The following is a 20,176-nucleotide window of genomic DNA, read 5'->3' on the forward strand; positions in this document are numbered from 1 at the left end:
ATCGCAAGGTTACTTCTTACATTAAGTCTTTGGGCCAAATACTTTGAGCGCTTTTTATTTCCTTTAAAAAACAAACAAAATATAACAAAACGTACACTCAATTATCTTTTAATCTATTTAAAATTTCTTCAATGATCCAAAGAACTAAAAGAGACACAAATAGACGAAACAAAACTTTGTATAGTTTAAAATTAATTAAACGAAAACAAACTACATCGTGAACAGTTAAACTAGCATCGGAACTCTTCCTGAAAAATAAAAAAGAATGGAGGTTTTTTTGACATAGTTTTCGTACTTCTTAGCATAAAAATCAGGAACTGGAAAACTTGTGAAACACTTTCTAGGTGGTTGCTTTTTTTTTTTTTTTTTGTTTCAACAGGCCGGTTGTGTTCTAATCCTAAGGTATGTCCTGGCAACATTTATGAATACAACTTGATTTCATACTAATTAATAGTTGATTGTTCAAGTAGCCCTCAGTTAGGCATTCATATATTTGTATAGCACCAAAAGTATAAGTTATAACATGAAGTTTAATTTTCTAAGAAGTTACTATAAACTGCTTGCTTAGTTATTGAAACCAAATTAGACATTTTTTTAAGGAATGGTTTTAGCTGAATTATATGAATCTGCTTCCAGAGGCGTGTTTTGACTGGTTTCCTGTTTCCTGTAAACCCCATGAAAAAAAGAAAAGAAAAAAGAAAAAAAAATCTTAGCATATCATTAAAAACGTTGTTTATTGACTTTGTTTTGGTTTTTTGATAAACAATGAATCATGAATGTTGAATTTATAACACTGAAAGATAAAAAAGTTTCTTAACAAAAAATGCTCTTTTTTGCCCAGCTGAAATAGATTTTAAATAAGATTTCAATTGTGACGTCATAATAGGTAAAAGTTTTAAAGTAGCATTTTCTTTCTAGGAAACTTTTTACTGTGATACTCTTAGTTCCCACTAAAAATTGTTAATTAGTGTAAATAACTTTTAATACAGTATTGTTTTTAAACTAGTAAGTACAACTTTACTTAAAAATGACCAATATGATTACTAAAATTTTGTTTTACTTATTTGGTTGTATATAATAATCTATTGTAAAGCTTTTGTACTTTAAAATTTATATTTCTTGTTTATGTGTCAACCAACTGGGTTTAAACCTTGAAAAGTTCAATTTATAGAGTTTTAAAAATTATCTTTAGACCTGCAAATTTATTCTTTTATCATTTATTGCTATTTTAATATTTTTTTATTTAAGTTGTTTTATTTTTGTATATGTGTTAGCCACAAATTTTGTTCTTGATTTTTTGAAATTTTAAACTCAGAGAGATTTTAAAATCATTATTAGAATTCCTTCACAATCAGGCAAACATTTAATTATAATTTAAAGATTTTTTAATTTAGTTGTAAAAGTCTAAACATTTTTGGTAATTACCTAGGATGATGTCGCACTAATATCAAGCTGAAATTATATTGTGTTAAACATCTTTTTGAACCATGATTTTAGGCTTAAAATCAATATTTTAAGCCTTGTATGTTTGATCTAAAATTATACTTCGTTTTAAACAAGCTATATAAATACATAGTTAGAATTAAATTCATTTGTTATAAACTAAAATACTTAATTGATTTTATTTTACAGTATAGTAATGTATATAAGTTATGTATCATTTGCTTTGTTTTAAAATAAAAAGGAGTTAAATATTTAAGTTTTATTGGTTTATATTAAATAAGTTTCATTTATGTATTTATAAAATATAAGTTTTAAGCCTATAATTATGGTAAAAAACGACATTGAATTTAATATAAATTCAGCTTGATATTGGTTCGACATCATCGTAGGTAATTAACTATTTTTTTTAGTAGAATTTAAATATTTATAGTTTAAATTACTAAAAAAAAATGTTTTATTATAAATATATTTCTTTCCGGCTCTTTTAGTTTCAATTTATCTAAATTTAGTACAGTATAATAAATAAAAATATATAATATTTTCCCACTGCTACTTATATGTTTTTTCTTATTTCTTAGCAGAAAAAAGCATTTTAAACAAACACTTTTTCGGCTAAATATTGCGTACTTAACTAACAGTGCATACCTAAGAAATGCGTACTTAAGCGGGAAATTAAGAACTTAAAAAATTGTGAACCCCCTTTGAAAAAACTCTAGACACGCCCCTGTCTGCTTCTCGACAGAAATCGGCCGGATGAGTGAGGACGCACTGTATTAACAAAAATAATAAACATTGCAACCCACATACCCTATGAATCGAACATAAATGTAAAAAAGACCTTTCTTTAGCATGAACTGCCGGTATGGTATGCACTTTTGCGCTGTGTTCAAAGTGCGTACATAGGTGGCAGATTACTGTATTTTTTTTGATAAAGTAATACTTAAGATATCATAACTTAGTAAAATACAAGTATTTGGTTATTTTGTATTCAAAGCAGTTTTATTATTATAAAAAACTAAATTTAGAGACTTCTTGTCCAAGCTGTATAAAAAGCTTAAATGATATTAATTTTCAATGTTTATAAAACAATTTTAAGCAATACAAATAATTGCATTCAGAAGACTTATATATTTTTCATTTCGATGATAAAAAACAAAGTTTGTGAAGCTAGCTCTAAGTTAAAAACAAGGTTTTAGTTATTTTTTGTTGGATAGGTACTATTATTTATATCTTTTTCAAAGTTACTTTTTTCAGTTTGTGAATTTTTTAAAAATCTTGTCAAGCCGGATTGAATTAAATTTTTACAGTCACCTAAAATCTTATGTTTTTACTTAGAACAAAACCTAGAAAACTAGTAATCATGAAGAAAATTTTTTTGTTTGTAAATTTTGTTTGTAACTATTTTTAAACATTATCTTTATGCAATGTTTAATTCTTTAATGTATTAGTTTGATTATTGGCTTTTCACAATTTGTAAGTTTGTATTTAAAATTTTGAACCTCAGTCTGCTATTGTGCTTGATCAAAAACAAACAAGGTCTTTTATTAAACACAAATATAATGCAACAAGTTTTCATCGATATGATAAAATTGTAACAAAATAAAGAAAATTTTAAACTTGTATAGCCTTACAATTGCATCAGAAATTAAATAATTTAGTAAAACAAATAGTTATTAAAATAAACATAAATTAGTTCTAAACAAACATAGTTAAATATACATAATATGAGAGCATTAATTAACTAAACAAGGATAATGAATAATCAAAATCTTTCTGCTTACACAACTTTGGTTTATTTGAATGAATGTATATAGCTTTAATTTTGAATAGGTTAATAACATTGTTACAACTTATTAATATTTTATATTTTGTTTTATTATAATTTTTTCCACAAATTGGACTTTTAAGTAAATTTTCTGATATTGAAGATTTATTCATTGCATATGAAATTGCTATACTAATTGTCTTTGGCTGGTTGTTAATATGTTTTTTTACACTCTTTGAAATTTACTCTTTAATTCTGGTTTCAAGGTCCCTAGAGGTTTATCCAATTTAAGTATTTGAACAACAGCATTCAAATGTGTAAACCACGCAAATTTTATGTTTGTTAGATATGAGGTCTTTACCTTTAGGACTCAAAACAAAACTTTATGTTGAAATAACTCTAGGTTTAGCAGCACAATATTATTTTTCGGTTAGCTTCGTTATGTTTCTTTAAATCTGAGATTATTCACCTGCAAACGGCAAAATTAAAAAAAACTGGACCTTCTCGGGACCATTAGGTTTTATTTAATTTAATTTATAAATCATTTCAGTTTTAAAAACTCTATCAATCAAAGGATTAGGATATCCATTATTTTTTAGCATTTCTTTTATAACATTTAGTTCAATTGCAAAAAGTTCTGATAAACATAATTTATTAGTTTAAAGTTAATCATGATATTTAAGATAAGTGATCTTTGATTTTTTTAAAATTTTGATTTTAATATATATTAAGTCGTATTTTCGAATTTTTTTAAAATAAATTAAAAAAGAATAAAATTCTTAAGTTAAAAAATATAGTTTGATTAAGACTTAGTTAGGAATAAAGTTATTTTAGGTTAGTCTAAAAAAATTTGAACTTATAATACAACGTTAGTTTAGGTATATAAAGCGAGCTCAAAAGGAAGGTGATTATAATTTATAACATTTATCATTCAGTTTTACGTTTACAATGTAGTAAAACTACTGAATTTTTTTATTGTTGTATTCCTAAATTAGTTCAATTATTGAAAATTAACTTTTTTATAAATGTATAAACTGATTTTACTTTAAGCGCCATCACCACTAATTTTTTAAAGAAGAATCATAAAAGACTTCTTGTTTTCAAAATATAGTAAGTTAAAGTTTTTTTTATAAAGAATATATCTAAATCTAAATTTTTTTAAGCAAATCTAAATCTGCTAACCAACAAATATTAATTTACTAAGTATTCTAAAATTTAATAAAAGCTAAATTTTAATATTTTTTCTGAGATATGCTGCACGAACATAAAAACCGCAAAAAGGCACTGTCCCCTAAATACGCTCAAAATATTTTGCACTAGGACCTGGTGCACGAGAACCTTTCAGTTATCAATCGTACACCACGGATACTTTTTAACGTCTTGTCCAGGATACGATAAAAATAATAAGTATATACAAAAAGTTAGTTTACTGACCCAAAAAGTATTAAACGTATCAGAATGTTGAGACTATTGTTAAATAAATACTAGTTGTATACTTTAAATATGTAACAAGGACTCAAAAAATTCAAAAAGTCCCACTCTTTCTATGGGCTCTAGCACCAACTAAACGACCCCTATTTATAAAAAAAATTATGTACAATGAAATAAACTAATTAAACAATAAAATGCTGTACAAAATACGCTAGAGTATAAAAATTAAAGATACAGTAATGATTTGAACTTGTTAAGTTAAGATTTTTGTAACAAATTTTCCTTGTTTTAGAATTCTTGTCGTTGCGGGTTTGAAATGTATTTCATTCATAACATTATCCAAATGAGGTAAAATGATAGTACAGCAGAATCTGCTGAGCAGATATATCAAGAAACTCTAAACCAGCAGGCGGTTGGTGTTCTTTTAAGTTTTGGAAAACTTTGCTAACCGCAGTTTTAGTATAGTGACATTTCAATAGTTTTTATTTTTAGTCTTAGTCACAAACAAAAAAAGTTTTACTTGTATTATTCTATTAATTTGAAAAAAAATTAATTACACAAAAGAGGCTTTCTTATTTGTTATTTTATTGGAATAGATTTAGATTCTAAACTAAGAAAAAGCACAGCTCAAAGGCCAGCTTAGCTTTTTCACATTTCTAAGCCTAAGTAGTAAAAGTTTTAATGGTTTTCGAATTTCATAAAATGTCATACAACAGGGTTTCCCAATTTTTTTATTTAAGGCCCCCTTTAAAGACATTAAAAATGCAATGACCTGCTTTAACATTGTTTTTCAAAAAACTACCCTAAAACCTTTTATTTTTGTTTTTAGTCACTAACTCTAGAAGATCTAGTGTAAGTTTTAAGTTAAAGCCTTACTTAAGCTTTTAATAAAACCTTTGCAGCTTATGGACCCCTAACTTTCTGAAATGGCTGACTTTGGTAAGCCCTAGTATAGTGTTAGTTTCAAAAACATGACCTTTTTATGATGCTTTTTATCATAAGTTCCAAAGTATCTAGTTGGACTATCTACTTTAAACTTATTTTTAATATAAAAAAAACAACTTATTAAGTTTTTCGAATCGTTTACTAAGTTTCAATGTTTAGTACATATCTTCAGAACGAAATAAAGAACAAAGCAAAAATTTTAAAGAATCACTTAAAAAAACACATTGTGACATTTCAAATAAAATTGAATAATTTTAGTTAGCCTATTCTAAAAACAACTTATGTACAAGTCGACTTATTTTTGCTTTGTTTGTTCTTATTTTTGGTTTTATTTTGTTATTATTTTTTGTTACTAATTAGTAGTTTTTGTTCTTTCAAAATACATATTTTGATTATGGAGGCAGGGTTGCTGCCTTTCTTTTCTTTTATTTAATGATAAATCTTTCTTTATTTTTTCAATATCGTACTTTTCCAAGCAACATAAGTGGCATGTTTTGTTGTTTTTCGGTTTTGTTTTGGTTCTGCAGAGTATTTCCCATTTTAAAATATAGTCTTTTTTTGCGTCTTTTAACTCCCAAATATAGTTCAATAATTCTTTATTGTGCCTTTTTAATTTGTCAGCAAAGCTTGCTTTATGGTTGCTAAAACTCTTTTTAAATGTTGTACTAGTGGAACCCACGTAAAATTTTGTTATATCTTTTGTTTTTGTAGTAGCTCGGTAGATTATATTTTTTGATAGGCAATTATTGTTTAACGGGTATTTTTCTTTCTTGCAGTTGCAGGTTTTTTCTTGTTGTTAGAAGTTTAGGTTGTTCAATATTTTGTTATTGTGTTTTAAAATTTTTGTTTTAAAATTTTCCATACAGCTATACGAAATTTTGAGTGTGTTCCTGTTAAAAATTTTGTGGTATGGGTGGTTTGTGTCTAGTATAAACTTAATATCTTTTACCTTAGTATCTAGTGTAAGTTTTAAAACTAACTTTAAATATGCCTAGCCTTACTTTGTTCTTTATCATGATTTCCAGAAAATATAGTTTTCGTTTTAAATAACGGCCTTTAGCCCCTTTAAAACCTTTTTACTATATACGCCCCCTTGAAGCTTATGAAACCAAAGGGGGCTTCTGATTCACTTTAGGAAACCCTATGTTTAAGGGATTTAAAACGAATTTAACTAAATTAAGAAAAATCAATATAAAACATAGTTTTGTTTCGCCGGCCATATTTACATGCTTGAGGAACCCAGAATTTACTACTGCGTGCTGCGCATCATTTAAAAAAAACACTGCCGCAGGCTATAGTTAGCTGACCCTAATCTATATTCTAACCCACCTAACTTAAATACATGAAAAGTTAATCAAAAATAATTTTTGTTATTGTATCTTATTACAACTTTAAACAAAGTACGTAGAATATTAGCTAATCAGCAGCGCCTTATAACTGCAGCCTAAGCTGAAATTAGTTTATTGAGTTCTTATTTATGTGACTTCTATTTTGTTTATAGCTGTAGTTTATAGTTACACTTGGTTACTCTTAGCTACAATTTTAATTTTTAATATACTTGAAATAGTATATAAACAAAAATTTAAAATACAATCTGTAGTTAGAATTATTAACACTTTGTATTAATTTTCCATTCAATTTTCAGTTGTCTACTAAATATAAATTAATAATACTAACCTACCTATCACCACTAGTAATTTTTTTCTGCATTATTAAGAATACATTTAAATGTTTTTGAGAATAGAGACAGTTTTTATTTTTTAACTTTTATTCCATACATATTTATTTAACTAGTATAATTTGTTCAAACTATTTGTTGAACTATGTTTTAAAATTGTTCTACCACTAAAGGCCATAGGGTGGTCCAATTTTTTTTCACAAAAAACATGGCTTTAATCTATGAAGGATCTTTGTCTTCAAGTTTGATAATCTATGGCAAGTGTAAAATTATTTTTCTATAACTTTTGTAATAAATTCAGAGACATCTGACCTTTTTTTTTTGAAAATTTTTGTTTTGTTATTTTTTTACATGCAGTTTAAATCTGACTTTTGTCCTACTCAAAACATTACATTACTCTTTTATTTTCAGTATACAGTGTTCTGAAAAAGGAAATCAAGTTTTTTATAGTTTTGATTTACTTTTATATTGTAGGTGATGTATCATTTATATTATTCACAAGATATTCAATGAAATAACTTGTACAGCTTTAAATATAAAAGGGTTGATCATGCCAATTCGATCATCAGACCACAAGCTTTGGTCGACTGAGACTGGTTTTGTCAATCTACAAAAGGTTTATCATGCTTTCACATGAAGCAACCATTTGCTGGCAATGATCAGTGAGTCAGCATTGTCTTTTGCTGTGCAACTTAAAACATTGTCAACTAGGCAAGACATCTTGTACGCTCGGTTTTAGTAAAATCAACAAAAAACATCTGCAGACTTTTGCCTATGTTTTTTGTTGAGCTTTAAATACATAAAATACACATAAAGTAGTTATTCCAATCTGTATTTACTAAAGTACACAATACCTGCCACCAAGGTACAAACTGCCAGTATGGTGCACTTTTTAACAAAAAATGCTGTCTTCAATTGTTATTTTGACCTTAAAGTAGCTATACAAAATTATTATATTACAAAGTTAATTATACTGTATTTAATTTAATTAAATTAAAAGAATCAAGATTAAGTTATAAACTTAAAAGTTGTATACAAAATTATATTTTAAAAATAAACATTTACATTTTTTTTTACAAAATAACAAAAAGTGTGATTTAAATTTGCATACCCCATGTATAAAATATAAAGGAATTGACAATACTTTAATAGTCATACAAAATTTATATAAATGTAAATAATTATCAGTGCAATTAACATTTACTATCCCATAATTGCAACATAAATGTAAAAAGAGTATAAAAAGCAACATTAACAAAAACCTCACCAATTCCTCCTATGAGCACCACGTCATTTTCTCCTTTACTGTTGTTTCCTATTAAAACAATTAGTTAAAATGCAAAAAATTGCTTTTTAACAATTATGCAGGAGTAAAATTTTATAATCATTAACTATCTTCTTTGAAATACATAGTTTAATAAAAGCATTATCAATGTTTTCACAAACCTTTATCTATGTACAATTAGTACTTCACAATATGTTCTTTGTAAATTTTTAAGGTGAAACAAAATACAAGATAGATTAAAAAACTTTGTGGTTAAATAAATAAATATTTACATATAAAATCTATTTAAATAAATACTCTAGACTTGAGTTGATAAATTACTAATAGTTACTTTCCTAATTGAGCATTGAAACTTGTTTTTATTTAAGTTAGTAATTTTAAGCTCAAGTAAATAAAGCAATGCCTTTTACCGGGTTAGCTCAAGACTTCTAAAAACATTCAACAAATACATTTTGTTTTTATGGTGAAAATTTTAGTTTTTTGGAATTTTGCTGTTATAGTCATTTGTAAACTTCAGTAAATTTTAACATGTTTGTATTATTAGGCTTAATGTAGGTAGTTAAAAATCAAAATTTTCTAGGTACGCACTAAAGTAAGTGAAACAGTTTTTTTTTTGTCATAAAGTTATTATTCTAAACATTGTACTGACAGAATATTCTAAATATTGCATGGAAAATTTCTTGAAAGTTTGAGATAGTTATCTTAAAAAATTGAGAAGGAGATAGATTTTTAGTAATTTTTTATTTTAGTTTGTGCCTTCTGTAAGGAACCTATTGTAGTCTCTGACTTTGACCAGCTATATCTCAAAAATTATTTAGAGTTTAAAAAGACTGTAAAAAGCAACTTGTAGTTTAGTTAAAACGTAATAAAATAAGACTAAAATGAGAAAAAAGTGATTTGCCCCTATGCCTTTACATTTACAAAACAACTAGTATTTCAAAAAACAGAACTATGATGTACCTGACAAATGTTAAGTGCTAGCATCTATACTTTTACAACAATAAAAAAATATTTTTACAAACTAACTTACAAAAATGTCCTTGGATTCTTTTAAAATTTTTAAAATAAAGCTTTACTACTAAAAATGTTATCTATGTGTGCTTCTTTACTAAAAATGTAACTAGTATATCTATTAAGAATAAGAGCTTAGATACAAGCTCAGCAAATCATGCTTCCGTGGGTACTTCCACTTCAAACAGCTTCCAGCTATATCTTAATTTTCACCTTAAAACAAGCAATATACCATGTGTCTGATTGCCCTTCAATAACGAAATTCAATGATGTATCAGCGGCTGTTGTTAAAGAGCACATAGAGCACTCACTATCTGCCATTAAAGCAAACAAGTTTAGATTTCTTTCTCCATGGGTATTACCATTTACTTAAAAAGTTTGGAGTTTATAAAAGTTTTTCAAATTTACCCACAAACGGTCGCTTCAGTGCTTTGTACTTAATCCAGCCCGCGACAAGTCCTGCCTGATGAGTCCTAATTAGGACGAAACCGGTCGTAGGATTGTCTTGGATGCTGTTGTTGTTGATCTTGTGGTAAAGTTCATTGTTTATATATTGAGTTTATAAAACTTCAGGTGTGAGTAACATTTAAATAAAAACTCAGATCATAAGATCTCTTTGTTTTGAATAATATAATTTAAATCATCTTTCTCTGAAAGCCAACCTTTACATTTTCACAGTTATATACTTTTCTGCATGTATTGATTTTTTTTCTTCCTTTTTACCAAACAATTTTGTAACAATATTTCAAAGTATCTCTCGAAATCATATAAAATCTTTCAAACAAAAAGTAAATAACTACTACTATCAACTTAGATATCTTACAATATATAGGTTTACTACAGATGTATATAGATGAAAAAAAATGTCTTCGATTTAAGTTTTAGTATTGTAAAAAGTTGATAATTTTTCAATAAATGATAAATTTTAATAATAACTGGTATGAGTTAAAATCAAAAGTTTATTTAAAAAATCTAGAGAACTAAAACATTTAAACAAATTAAGATTTGAAAAACTTAGCTGATGTAAAGGTAAACAAATACAAATAAAAGTATAGTTCTGGAGATTTTTTGTTGTACAAAACTTGTTTTATTTGATAGACTTGTAAATTTTTTAGCTGTAAAACTTACAGTAAAAATAGTTGGAATCTTATGATGTTTAGTTGACTAAAATATACGTTGTTAAGTCATGCAAAAAACTATCTTTGAAACTTTTTTGTTTTAAATGATTTTCTAAAGTTTTATATGATCTTTTTACAGCTTAAAGTAATATATTTAAACATAAAGAGAAACGCAAACAAAAAAAAAACTTAGGAATCAAGTTAGCTAGAAGACATGTCACCAACGCCTAGAAGGAGCTTGCAAAAATATTTAAAAAAAAATCAAAATACCATAAAAAAACATTCAAAAGGTTTTGTTTGTTAGATATTTAATATGACATCATTTAAAATATTTAAATTACTTTAGCTTAATGTAAAAATTAACTGAATTTAAAGATTTTATCATGTTTATCATTTTTTGTTGGGCAAGCAATCAAGAATACTTTTATTTTTACATAATGAAGTTTTAACTTTTACTGATATACTGCTTATAAATTAAAACTCCTTATTCCTACTAAAATGTTGATTTGTAACAATAAAATTCTTGTAAACATAATCGAAATTTTAAATTGTTTACATTTTGAGTTTAAACGTTTTTTGTGAAGTAATATTGTAATAGTTTTCATTAAAGTTTATAAATGTCAATTGTTTTTTGATAAATTTATCAGGTCAGCACAGTTACTCAGACTATATATCGTTTATTCGGAAAAAATGTGCTGCAGCTAGTAAGTTTTAAAAATTAAACAGTATTGATATCAGTTTTAAATGAACAAGCGTTTCTTTAGAAATTTGTAAATTATTATAAATTCAAATAAAATAGCATAGTTTTAGCTCTATATAAGTTATAGAAATTGATTTAAGATATTTTTTTTAATCTCAAGTGTAAGTTCTATAGTTATAACCTTCAAGCTGATCGGCTTTTAGTTTACACGTAAAAAATAGGGAGAACTAACATTTTCTACAAAAACTAAGATAAGACCTTGTTTAAATTCTATATGTATTACAAAGAGCATTTTATAGAATAAGATAAGAATATATCACTAATTATTACTATTAGAATTAGTTGAATAGTTAAAAATTTATAAAAAGTAAAAATGATAAAATTCAAAACTGTAAAAACTGTACTACAGTCTTTTGGAGAAAAAACTTTTGTTGAAACAGTGTTTTTTTATCTTCAAAGTCAAACTTTAAACATTGATTCCTTAACCTTAAAAATTACTTTAGATAAAAGTATACGGTAAACCTACCTGGTAGCTTAGTTGTTAATATAACAATAATAGTTTCAAAAAATATAACTTTTCAACTTATGTCATTATATGTATAACTTTTTTATCCGTGAATATTACTTAAAAAATACCTTCTACAGTTATTTATATTACACACTTTTTGATAAGAGTGCTGTATTACAGTATCTAGAGATTATGGTAACTATTTTAAACACTAAAAAAACTTTTCAACTTCTATTTCTAGCTATTTTTAGTGTATTTAAGATAGTTTAAACTCTTTTTTACACTGCAGACTTCTCAAAAAGTATTCCTATCCCTAGTAGCAATAATGGTTAGTTTTTGTTATACTAAAAAGAGTAAAATACTTAATAATAAAGTCCAAACTAAAGGACATTGCAACTTAATATTTTTGGTTTTTTACAAAACAGTAAATTGCTTTATAATATGAAAAGTTGCTACTACCTATTACATTGTAAACTAAATTTACAATTTTCAGTCTATTTTTATCAAAACTATTACTGTTAAATTTTACTTTGTCCTGGACATGACTTTAAACTGTATCCTGGTGTATGACTCAATAACTGAAAGTTTTTTTCGTACACCAGGTCCTTGGACCAAATATTTGAGCGCTTTTTTTCGTTCAATAAACAATTGTTAGCATTAAAATCCATATAGTTTTTGTAATAAGAAAAAATTAAAGACATTAATATTGTAAATTAGTTTGTCAAATTTTGATAGGTTTTATAAAGCTGATACTTCAACTTTTTAACCTAGTTTCTTTGCCTAATAACACAGGGGTTAGCATAACGTGGCCCATGGGCCAACTGCAGCCCTCGAAGAGTAAGTCTGTGGCCCACAACCATGTTTTTATTTTTAATAGGGTGCTGCTCCAAAAGGTAACTCTGTAACCTGCGCGCATGTAGATCTGACACACTATAAAATTATATTTTAATTTGTTTTTTTTTGGTTTTAGCTCTGTATTTTGAATGATATCATTTTTTGTTCCTGATTAAAAGTTTTGTACTAATTTACAGATAAAAGTTAAAAAGTCAGGTTGTCTACTTATAATTATTTCTTTACAGTAGAAACACCACTTATATTTTCTACATCTGTAAATGTTAACTAGTTAAAATTATGGGATACTGTTCTATCTTGGGTTCTTTTGAAGTTGATAGTTATCGAAAAGTTTTTGTTAATGAACATTTAGTAGTTTCTAATGTAAACTAAGCTTTGCGCAGTTATTAGCTTAAAAACTTTTAGATATGTTATCAAATTGAACTATTAATTTTATACAGCTTTCATTCAAATATATTTTAAAAATCATGACAGTATTTTTAAGCTAAAATATTCTATTGATAAAAACACATTTTCATCTTTTTTAAAGTTTAAGCAAAGTAAGTTGTTTTGTTTGCACCCACTACTAAGGACACTTTATTAAAGTATAGTAGATTATATATTGGTTATTTCTTAGAATATTTTTCTTAAAATGGATCAAATAAGTAAATTTGATTTTTAAATTAATTCATGTTATATTAACCTTTTATAGTTAGTAAGTAATTATGTTAGTTTCGTTCAAGTATAACTTATTAAAAAGGTATTATTAACTGCCATGTAGATTAATGGTGGTTTTGAAATTTTTTGTAGGTCTTTTACATTTTGTAGAAAATTGTAAAATTATTCTTAATATTAGTATCCTTTAAGGTTTTAAGTTAAGTATCCAAATAACCAAGTATAAAAGTATTAGTTCATTTGACAATTAGTGAGCTCATTAAGACAAAAATCGCAAGTTTACAATTAAATTATAAGCCCTTTATATTATATAAACATTATATGTTTATTTTTACTCAGACTGACTTATGTATCATACTGATTAAAAAAATCAAACTAAAACTGCGGCGTACAGAGATGTTTCAAACTCAAAATTTAGCCCACCAGTACCTCCAGCCTGCAGACCCCTGCAATAATATTTTAAATAGTCACAAGTTAAAGAACAAGTTTATAAAATAACTTTTTGCTGTTTTTTTTTTTATTTATACCAATATTACCTTGTTCATACACTAATTATTAAAAAGATAGTTAACAGTTTACAAAAGGTATTTTTTAGTGCTTAGATGTAGTATATGTCACAAAACCGAAAAAGAATTGGAAAATATGATGATAGAAAAATTTGGTGAAGACTGGAAACTAATAATAAAACAAAAATATTGTAATGGCATCCGGCCTGGGTTGAAAAATCTTCATGTAAACACAAATAGTATTAATGTTCCAGATTATTGTAAGTTGTTCATAGTGTTTAATACTAACTCATTACTCAAACTATATAAATTCTAACAAGTATTGAAACATTTTGCCAGTAAAGTTATACTAAGATTTTTGTCAGATATTGATCAAGTAATTGCCATAACTTTACTTATTTACCTTTTTAAAGTTATATATGCTCTTTTATGATCTGAGTTGTTTATAACTCAGTTTTACAACTATGAAATTTTAGTTAGCTTCAAAATTTAAGTAAAATAAATGATTAGCAACAAATATCTGAAATGCAACATTAGTATTATAGTTTGTAAGGTGCTAAACACTTTGTATTGAATTTTCTTTAATTTAAAAATTGTATTAGTATCTTATTTGTTTTATAGTGTAAAAGTTGTTAAAATTTAAAATATAATTTTTAGTTGACAATAAATTGACAATATCGGAAGAAATCCATGACTCAATAAAAAAGGTTATGGTTTTTTTATAGAAAATACTAAATTTTCAAAATAAAAATATAAGATAAAATATTCTTTTTATAAAAATCAAATCTTGGTAAATTAGTGTTTATAGCTGTCTCTGCATTTTCAACTTTTTCCTTTTTTAACTAACAATTTACTAAAAACAATTTTCTTTACATAATAATGATCAAAAAATAAAGAGTAGAAACTATTACATTGCATTTTTTGTCTGAAATATTTTTTTAAACAACATTTGATTATTTGCGTTATTTTTTCGAGTACTACTGACTTTCAAACAATAAAAAAAGTGTACCTTAGGTTTTAAAGTATATTTTTTACTTCAATTAGAATGTTTCATAAGTATCTTATTTACTAAAGTTTTTATACTGGTAATAATAAAAAAACTGTTTTTGTATAGTATATATATACTTGTATATTTACTATGTATATATATGTCATTTTTTATTTACTTTATTTAAGCACAAAAATACTTGTTGCTCACACGTTAGTCACTTTAGAAAAAAATGTCACTAGAACAACTTGAATCTAGTCCTATTTTAATTAATATTAGTAGTTTTTTTTAAAGGGTAATAACAATATCGGGATATTCAATACGTTACCAGACCAAGTTGAGTTCAAATTGACCGAAGACAAAAATTTTGCTGTCATTGCAAAAGAAAAAATTAAACCTTGGACGAAATTTGGTCCCTATTGTGGTATGACTGATGGGAAAAAACCAATAAATTCTGATTCGTACTGGCAGGTTCCGTTAAAAGTTATATTTAAATTTCTTTTTATTTACCAAAAAAATTTGTTTTTCATTTAGAATAAGATATCAATATCATCCAATTATCTGACTGACAATGTTTAATTAAAAAAACAAAAGACCTTACAAAAGTTTTGGCATTATACCTGTTACAGTTTTTATTTGTGTCACCCAATTTTTTTTGTTAATAAAATATAAATGTTCATTATACCCAAAAATGTTTTTGTCAGTGTATTTGCTAATTATACTGTAGAAGTATGTTAGTGGTAATTAAACAGTTTGAAGCTGCTGATGGATCTCAAGTGATATTTAACGGAGACTCCTGCGTCCGCAGCAACTGGATGTCTCGCGTCAGAAAGAATAAATTTATTTTTGTTTGTTTACTACCAGGGGTGATGTTAGAAGAGGTGAAGAGCAGTTTAAACTCGAACGTTGTTGTTTTTTGTATAAAAAATGTTGATGTATTAAAAATTCCAAAAAAAGTTTATAATGAGTTAATTTAAGGTCATTTTAGTAGCTCCAAACCTTTATACTGGCCATAATTTTCAGTATTAAACCAATAAATCGTCTTTTAAAAGCTTTTTATAACATACATTTTATAGATTGAGATTATTTTCTGAACTCTAACTGCTCTCAACAAAAAACATATTTACTCTCACAATAGGAATTTAGGATTTTGTTTCTAATTAAATTAAAAACATAAGTTGAAAATTCACAAATAAGTAATGTCTAAAAAAAATATTTTTGTGAAATTCACAGGAATACGGCCAACTGTGTGGCGTGGGTTGCCAATGATAAAGTTTTTTACAAATCGATTGCAACCATTAATCCAGGAGAGGAACTTTTTGTGCATCCAGATCTCTTTGTGGGTCACAATGGTTTGAGCAATATAATTTGTATACATTTTGTTTTTTTATTGAATAGTATATTCGCGTGTTTGCAGATGGCATAAAGCCGGATAGCACTGTTGCTGAGTTTAATGTACAGTATTTTTTTTAGAGCCACAGTTAAATTTTAAAACTTCAACATTGTTAAGGAATTTATATTAACCATATACAAATATATGATCATTGTATTAACAACTACTAAATTTTGAAAAAAAATGGAACTAAAAATAATTAAGGATATTGTAGAGGTATTAGGTATGTCATATTTTTAAAACTTAATCTCAATTTGTAGACTTTTAAGTAAGCTATAAGTTGCGATGAAACATCTTTAAAATATTCAAACTAAGTTGAATTCGGAGAGTGCAACAGGTTTCTTATATGGAAGAAATATCTACTCTCACTTTTTTGTGTCAAATTTTTATGAAAATTTCTTCGAATATTTAGAAAATTCCTTCGAAGTTAATTAAGAAAAAAGACTTTATTGCAAAAACACATAACAAAAAATAAACTTTACCTAGTTAAAATGAAATTAGTTGAAAATTGTTAAGTTTCTTACTACAGATTTTTCTTAATACTCCATGGAACATTTATTATAAATTTAAGGTATTTTAAAAAAACTTAGAAGATTTTGGTGATATTATTTATTTAGTTTTTTCTTCCGTAAAGAACCTTTTCTACTCTCCAACTTTAACTGGCTATATCTCAGAAAATGTTTGATTTAAAAAACTGTAACTATCAACTTAAAGCTTAATTATTAATTTACGTATTAAGATCAAGTTGTGATACACTGTTGCCCTTATAATAAGTAGTCAGCCTTAGCTAGTACTGGTTAATGCAGAAAAAACCTTAAAGTTATGAAAAATCTTTAAACTTTCACTAGAAATTATATTTGTAAGTTTATGTATTATCATTAAAAAAATAAAAATCCTCTATATTTACAAAAAAAAAAATAAAAAGTAATATTTTACCAGAAAACCAAAGGATTAAGTAGCGGTATAACATTTTCTAATAATTTCTCTCACAAACGGTTTTAATGTTTTACCACGAAGCTATTGCTTGCTAGTATGATCAGTTCCTCAGCCTATTTTATTTAAATATAAGTAGAAGCCTCTTTACTAATTAAGATTAGTTTGTCTTGAAATTCTTTTTAGGTTACTGTGAATTAAGTAAACCTTATACAAGTTCGATAAATATTTATATTTAAAATCTCGTGAGCAATTCAAGAAAAAAAAAAACAAGTTACTAGTCAAGTGTATAACAAACTTTTTGGAAGTTTTATGGTATAAATAAATTTCCTGATTATTATATGTTTCTTTATTACTTATAATAAGTTTTATTTTTATCATAATTTTTCTGTTTATTATATATTTTTTATTGTTTGGTATAAACTTTCTGAATGTAAATCAGCTTTTTTTTTACAGTTGAACATACACTCTATAGCGATGACAGTATAAGTAAGTTTTTTAAATAATTTAAATAAAAAAGATGCTCAACATACTATAAAAAAAAATAAAACTTATGATAACTAAAACAAGTAACATAATGATAGAAAGTTAAAACTAAAAAATAGGAAGAATAAGTTTGATTATCTTTTCCTGCAGATTTTAAGTGATTTCTTTAACTATTCTTAGTATTTCCTTATTTTTACTCTATAAATTTAATTATTGTACAGTCTTATTTGTTGTAAACAGGGTTCGCGTGCATCAGACTAAATCAGTTTTTTTGAAAAAAGTTGCGAAATATCAGATTTAGCTTGAAAATTTTAAAATTTCACTTTATGTCATTTTAAATGCTTATAAACTTCTGAATGAAAAAAAACGAGAATCATTTTTACCTATTTGAGAAAATATTAATTAGGTGTGAACTTATTTCTAAAAATAAAATTATTTATTAAATACAAAATCAGTTAGTTTTTGTAAAAATAAATGCTTAAAACCTTTTGTTTAATCTCTTAAAAGATTTTAATAATCTTCATTATTTTGTTTTGAGTAGATTGTATACGTATTAAATTATGAGAATTTATAAGAAAATGCAGTTTAAACTTTACAGTTTAGTTCAAGAATTTAGCTGTTTGTTTGAATTTGTTTACATCAGCTATGCTTTTTAGAGCTTAGTTGGTTTAACTGTTATAATTTATAGTTTAGAAGCGTTATACCGAATACTTTTTAGATTAAAACTCTTAGCAGTTTATTCATATATTTTACTGTTTGTTTATTTAAAGTTACTAGAGGTATTAACAACATTATACAATAAGTTACAAAAGACACACAATTTCAAAAACACTAATTATATTTCAAGCAATTCTCACTAGTAGAGTACAAAGCTTATAAGTAATAAGACTTTACAAACTTATATAGTAACCAAGTAATGACAAAGTAACAAGAGATTAATAAAAGACAAAAGCAGTTAGTAACAGTTGAAATCATTAAAGTTTACTTACATTATAATTGATATACAGTAAAACTAAACAAAACAAAATGAAAATAATCCTTATAAAGTATTACGAAAATAAAGAAACAGTATATTCAAAATCATTTTGCTTACATAAAAAAAATTCCTAAACAAAGTACAAATGGCTTCTAATTTAATCAAATCAAAAATATTACTACAAGTTTTAATAATTTTAAATATGTTTATATTATAACTGTTTACACAAGTTGAATTATTCATAAAGTGTTCTACAATAGATGAACGTTTAAATGCAATTAAAATCTTGACCGGTATATCATCTTTCTTGTCTGAAAAACAAAAATTCTCTACACTCTTTGGTACATGCTCTTTATCCTTTTCCTTAGATGTCTTGTTGTAAATGCAACATAGCTTGCTTTACAACAGCAGCTGTATTGGTAAATTACCTTACTTTTATTTAAGTTTGATGTTGGATCCGTACCACCTGTTGTTAGTAGTGGCTAAGAGGTTAAAACAATTCTAGGGTTTGCTGCATAATAAATATTTCTTATTAGTTGTCTAATTTTCTTTTCTAAGATCTCTGAGCTTTTATTAATGAATGGGATTTTTAAAGTAACTACACATTTTTCCGGTCCTACTGTCTTTATACTATCTAAATTTTTCAAATGTAAATGAATTTTTTTGGGTAGCTTCAAATTTCCACTACTTTTTAGAATCGCTTGAAAATCCTATATTATAATAATATATATATTTTTTTTTATGTTTGGGTAAGGTGGGTTAGGGATAAGGGTATAAATATAGTAAAAGATTAAAAAACTTTAAAAATATTTTGCTGACTCAGCCATATATGCAAATTATTTGCATGGTTTTTAATCAATTCTGAATAGTAGTAAAATTTTGAAGCTACCCGAATTTTTTTGTAAACTAACTCTTGTGTGTAACCGTTTTTGTTTGTTGTACAATCGTTTAAGAAGTAAAAATCCTCTATATTTACAAAATAAACTAAAAAGTAATATTATACCAGAAAACCAAACCATTATTACAAATAAAATTAGTTCCTCGTTTTCCAAAACTAAAGTAGCGATATAATTAATTAAGTTGAGTTAAGTTGAATCTAAGTGATAGAACATAACACCTTTCGCGACATCTTGTGTCTTCAGTTTTGACTTACTGAAGAGTTTCAGTGATAAAGTTTCAATATATTTTCAAGCTTGTGGTTCGATGATCCAAGTGGTATGGTTGCCATTTTCACCTCAAATTTAATCCAGCTCTACTAAATAATATGTTTTTACTTGCATTTAACTTATGAAAACTATATACATAATTAAGTAGGATAACAAATTACATTGTTTACAACTTCGAAATAAACAAAAACTGAAATAATGCCAATTCTGCCTAATTGTTTGATCAAAACTTTAAAATTACAAAATTTGAGTTTTTCCCACAACACATGAATTTCCAGACTCCGGCTCTAACGGATTTTGACCGTTTTTATTTAAATGTAAGTTAACGCCCCCTTTCT

This window comes from Thalia democratica, chromosome 2 (assembly GCF_965202585.1).
Source record: "Thalia democratica chromosome 2, ktThaDemo2.hap1.1, whole genome shotgun sequence".
Classification (NCBI taxonomy): domain Eukaryota; kingdom Metazoa; phylum Chordata; class Thaliacea; order Salpida; family Salpidae; genus Thalia; species Thalia democratica.